At 39.8% G+C, this 5408-nt stretch overlaps 1 long non-coding RNA gene across 6 annotated transcripts in view; it reads right to left on the minus strand.

Moving 5' to 3' along the window:
* The window catches only part of LOC135099661 (uncharacterized), a 6891-nt gene extending 1807 nt beyond the window's left edge, over window positions 1–5084 (minus strand). The window contains exons 1-4 of one of the 6 annotated variants that reach the window (XR_010268230.1): window positions 5033–5084; window positions 2559–2707; window positions 881–963; window positions 1–274 (exon numbers count right to left, since the gene is read on the minus strand). The exon at window positions 1–274 is cut by the window's left edge and continues 1807 nt beyond it. This is a non-coding gene — a long non-coding RNA (uncharacterized LOC135099661). Of the gene's footprint in view, window positions 275–880; window positions 964–2558; window positions 2708–3880; window positions 4096–4504; window positions 4644–5032 lie in introns of those variants that run through there. The other 5 variants (XR_010268229.1, XR_010268231.1, XR_010268228.1 and 2 more) reach the window with 5 other exon arrangements.
* Between the last annotated feature and the right edge of the window lie 324 nt (window positions 5085–5408).

Raw genomic sequence — 5408 nt, forward strand, 5'->3', positions numbered from 1 at the left:
ACACACCCAAACCTACCCAAAGCCACCAAAACACTCCCAAACACACCCACATTCCCTCTCTCTTATCTTCATTAGAGTGGAGATGGCCTGGCCCTCCCATTCCTGCCTCAGAGTCCTCTCCTCACTTCCCTCCTGCATCTCACTCACATTGGACAAGGACTCAAAATTATCCAGCATTAGGAAGTTCAGAAGGGCCCAGAGCTCCGCCAGGCTGTTCTGCAAGGGTGTCCCAGTAAACAGCAGCCAGTTCATGGGGGGAAAGGTGTTCAGGGACCTGTAAGGGGGGAGGGAGATGAATTAGGTTTTCAAGGTTGTTTTTGTGGTTCTAGTGACAGATTAGTGAGATTTCTGCATTGCTAACTGAAGAAAGTCTTTTAAAAGGCTCTAGATGAAGTGACAAGGGTTTTTAAGGGTGTTTTTATGGTTTTTGTGGCACATTAGAGTGATTTCTGCATTTCTAATGGAAGAAACTTGAGAGTTCTGCTACCTGTGTTTTAAAAAGCTGCAGTTGAAGTTACTGTGGTTTCAAAAGGGTGTTTTTAAGATTCTAGTGACAGATTAACAAGATTACTGCATTATTAACAGGAGGAACACTCTTTTAAAAGGCTCTAGTTGAAGTTGTTAGGGTTTTCAAGGGTGTTTTATGGTTCTAGTGACAGATTAATCACATTTCTACATTCCAAAGGCTCTACTTGAAGTTGCAATGTTTTTCAAGAGTGTTTTCAATATTCTAGTGAAAGATTAACAACATTTCTACATTCCAAACGCTCTAGTTGAAAGTGTAATGATTTTCAAGAGTGCTCTCTCTCTCTCTCTCTCTCTCTCTCTCTCTCTCTCTCTCTCTCTCTCTCTCTCTCTCTCTATCTTTCCCCACACTCACTTGTGGTTCTTGAGTGTGTGTCCCTCGTCCACACACAAGTATCTTCAGGCATGCTGCTGGAGACCCCTCACGTCCCTGTTACCCTGTAGGAGTTAGGGCAGATTAGGGACAGACAGAAGCAGGGAGACACATTAAAGGTTATCAAACACCCAAAAAGACATCCTTAAATAACCAAAAAAACACACCAAAACATTTCACCCCTGACACAGCCTGACACACACCAAAAACACCCAAGAAAACACCCTTAAACACCCCTAACACATCAAAACACCCGACACACACCAAAGACGCCAAAGAACACCCCAACACCCCCCAAAACACTTCAATCACATCCTAACTTGACACACCTCTACACACCCAAAACACCCCAACATCCAAAATACCTCTGACACACACCAAAAACACATTTTCACCCACCAAAACACTCCGAAAATGCCCTAAAACTTATCAAACCCACCTTAAATATCCCTAAAAACCCAAAAAACAAAATTATACACACCAAAACACCCTAACACACCCAAAAAACATCCAAAAATACCACAAAAATACCTCAAAAACACCCAAAAACACCACAAAAATTACACAAACTATTCTTAAAAGGCTCTAGTTGAAGTTGTAAGGCATTTCAAGGCTGTTTTTATAGTTCTAGTAACAGATTAACAATATTTCTGCATTACTAACTGGAGAAACACCCCTGAGAACCCTGCTACCTGTATTTAAAAGGCTGCAATAGAAGTTACTGTGGTTTCAAAGGGTGTTTTTATGGTTCTAGCGACACATTAACAACATTTTTGCATTACTAACAGGAGAAACACTCTTTTAAGGATTTTCAAGGTTGTTTTTAAGGTTCTAGAGACAGATTAACAAAATTACTACATTATTAACAGGAGAAACACTCTTTTAAAAGGCTCTACTTGATGTTATAAGGGTTTTCTTGCAGTGTTTTTAAGGTTCTAGTGACAGATTGACCACATTTCTACATTCCAAAGACACTAGTTGAAGTTGCAAGGTTTTTCAAGAGTGTTTTCAAGGTTCTAGTGACAGATTAACATTTCTACTTTCCAAAGGCTCTAGTCGAAGTTGTAAGGGTTTTCAAGTGTGTTTTTTAAGGTTCTAGTGATAGATTAACCAGATCTCCACATCCCAAAAGCTGAAGCTGTAAGGGTTTTCAAGAGTTTTTCAAGTTCTAGTGACAGATTAACAACACACTCTCTCTCTCTCTCTCTCTGTCTCTCTCACACTCCCTCACACTTTCCCACACTACAGGGGGGAAGTCGCATCGCTCTACTCTGCCCGGATTTTGCACCACAGACGTGTTGAGGTACCGTTTACCCAATATTTAAAGTTTACCCAAAAAATAACAATAATAACAATAATAATTTGTTGTATTTTCGTTAATTTTTCAAAATATTTGTGTGTGTGTGTGTGTGTGTGTGTGTGTGTGTGTGTGTGTGTGTGTGTGATTGACTGATTGATTGTTTATCAAATGCTCAAATTTTATATAAAAGTGTGTGTGTGTGTGTGTGTGTATGAGAGAGAGAGAGAGAGAGAGAGAGAGAGAGAGAGAGAGAGAGAGAGAGAGAGAGAGAGAGAGAGAGAGAGACACACACACACACACACACACACACACACACACACACACACACACACACACACACACACACACACACACACACACCTGGTGGAGCCTCTGTCTCATGGGTCCACACCATCAGTTGAAGCGCCGGCACCCTCTGAACTCCCGGGGACGCACAACCCCATCCTCTGGTTCTAGCCATTTTAATTCAATTACTACATGTAGTTTCCCCTGAGAGATTCCAAGTCCACCTGTTAAGGAGAGAAGTTCTTTGTCAGTATACAATGGATAACAATTTGCTACAAGGTTTCCTCTGACTACAGTAGAGCCTTACCTCTCCTACTACAAATAGTAGTAGTAGTAGTAGTAGTAGTAGTAGTAGTAGTAGTAGTAGTATATGAATAAATAGATAAATAACTAGATAGATACATAAATTAATTAATTAATTAATTTTAAAAAAGGAGAAAGGAGATAAAGAAGCAAGACATGATACTTTAATGAATTTGTGTGTGTGTGTGTGTGTGTGTGTGTGTCCATTACTATAGGTGATATGAAGTATTAATCAAAGTGAGGCTAACATTTGGTGTTGCTTGTCCCTGCAGTGGTAGGTTAGTTAGGTCAGGCCAGGTTCATCTGCTAACATGACTCATAACCAAACAGGTCACTGGTAATGCTTAAGAGAGCAGGTCATGGCATAACTCTTCATCAACACTGACAAACACCCACTAATTATTTCAAAGGAACTTAACTGTGTTCATAAAAGGTGAGGTAAGATTTATACATTTAAAAGTATCTTATCTGTGTGTGTGTGTGTGTTGAAGATAAACGTATCCAGTATGTCACAATTCTTCCCAAATATGAGACACCTGAAGAGGGAAAAGTGCAAGAGGAGAGACAAATACCTTTTCTCCTTTTTCTGAAGGAGTGACACGAGCCAAGGGCAACAAAAATCCAATAAAAACAGAAATCTCACTGAAATGCCAGGCCTATAAAAATTTAGGTTTTATTATAGTTTAAGCCATTACACACTACGTGGTAATAACCTACCTCATTTTGTTCTTCTCACTATTCACATCATTTCTAACGATTACACTACTTGTCGGAAATTAATAATAATAACGCCGTGGGCCGTGGGTACAGATTGGAAACATTGGCTTAAACTATAAATTTACCAGTGTTTTTTTAGTTTTTTTGTGGTTAGATGTTTTGAATATCTAAATGACCGCCTGCCTGATTGACTGGCTAATTAATTGACTATTTCAGCTTGGTTTAGTGCCTGACTGACTGACTGACTGAATGCCAACCTCTCTCTCACACACACACACACATATATACACGCACACACACTTACCTAATATACAAAACAAATATTTTCTCACAATTATCTATTAAGTCTTATTTACCAGCCTTATTACAGCTCTCACCTTATTTACTGGCACCAATACGCCTTTCCCTGATTCTGCTACTTCTCCTGCCCCTCTCTGCCTGCTGTCGTCCTTCTACGAGTATTTGCTCTATTTCCTTCGTTTATTATTATTTTTATCTCCTTGCCTCGCTCCGGACCCGTGATCAGCTGTTTGTTTACATTGTAAGTGTTGCCAATCCACGGTACCTTCATTATTATTATTATTTTTTTTTTTTACATTATTTCGGCTTTTTATTTAGTCATACTCGTAATATTTAGTTTCAACGTAACCCGCATGACGAAATATTAACAAATGAACTCTTCCGTGAAATGAAAACCCGCCAAAATTCAACTTTTTTAAAAATATAAGCAGACATGATCCGGACGTCCGTATATATTAGCCAATATTTACTTTATTTCTCGTCACCATAAGTCACCCGTGGCAGTGAATGGAGCCACATGACTATGCTTTCATGTCCGCTGGTCAGACCTAACCGCCACTGCCTAGTTTAAGTCTGACGGAAGGTTTAACAGGCCAGGGGTGAGCTGCGGCAGGCTGGCCCGTCATACCTCACACCCCTTTATTTCCCTCACACACATTAATACACTCGTTACACACACTCATCCACCTACTGCCACTTACCTGTGCACAAATCACCCCAGTAGTCTGCTCCTCACACAACAAAACACTGTAAATTACGATAAATATTGAGAGACAGCAGATTTATTTATTTTTTATTGTCTTCCTCAGTGTACCTGGGAAACACCGTGCAGTGCGGTTGTGTCTGTGTGTCCTCTTTTCATTTAAACACCAGGGAACGGGACCACAGAGGCACAGGAGGTCAATTAAGGTGAGTTTAGTAGTGACAGGTAGCAGAGGTCTGGCTTCAACCTACGACACTACCTGGAAAACACTGGAAATACCTGGAAAATACTTGATACTTAATAGCAAAAGGGGAGAAGAGAAGAGAGAATATAATGCTATTTATCATGGAATAGAGGCGGACACACACACACACACACACACACACACACACACATAGATATACACACACACACACACACACACATATATACACACACACGCATACACACAGCTGAAATTAATCCAGAAAACAGAGAAATAACCTTCATAACAACCACAAATAATAAGGAAAGAGAGTTATCCAACCTTGTTTTCATCTGAGCCCCCTCCCAGCCCTCCCGCGGCCGCCATGATGGATTGCCAGAGTCTACCCTCGGTTCCAATATTCTTTCTATTTTCTTAACTTATATATTTAGGCTTTTTAACTAAGATTTTATGGTTTGTAAAAATATTTGGTGGTGTTTTGAGTGTTTTGCGTGCGAGTGTTAAGGGAAACATGTCGATTATGAGGTTGTTTCAGCGTAAATAATTGTTGCTGTTTGCCGTTAAATTTTTCATACCGCCAAACATGATTTTTTATTTCAGCCGCTAGGCAAGATTTTATGGGCTCAAAAAATCGTTTATTGTCTTTTAAATATGTTATGATGCTTTTGAGTGAAATACGTGGACTTTTAGAGGGGTT

The sequence above is a fragment of the Scylla paramamosain genome, unplaced genomic scaffold, assembly GCF_035594125.1.
Source record: "Scylla paramamosain isolate STU-SP2022 unplaced genomic scaffold, ASM3559412v1 Contig171, whole genome shotgun sequence".
NCBI classification, from domain to species: domain Eukaryota; kingdom Metazoa; phylum Arthropoda; class Malacostraca; order Decapoda; family Portunidae; genus Scylla; species Scylla paramamosain.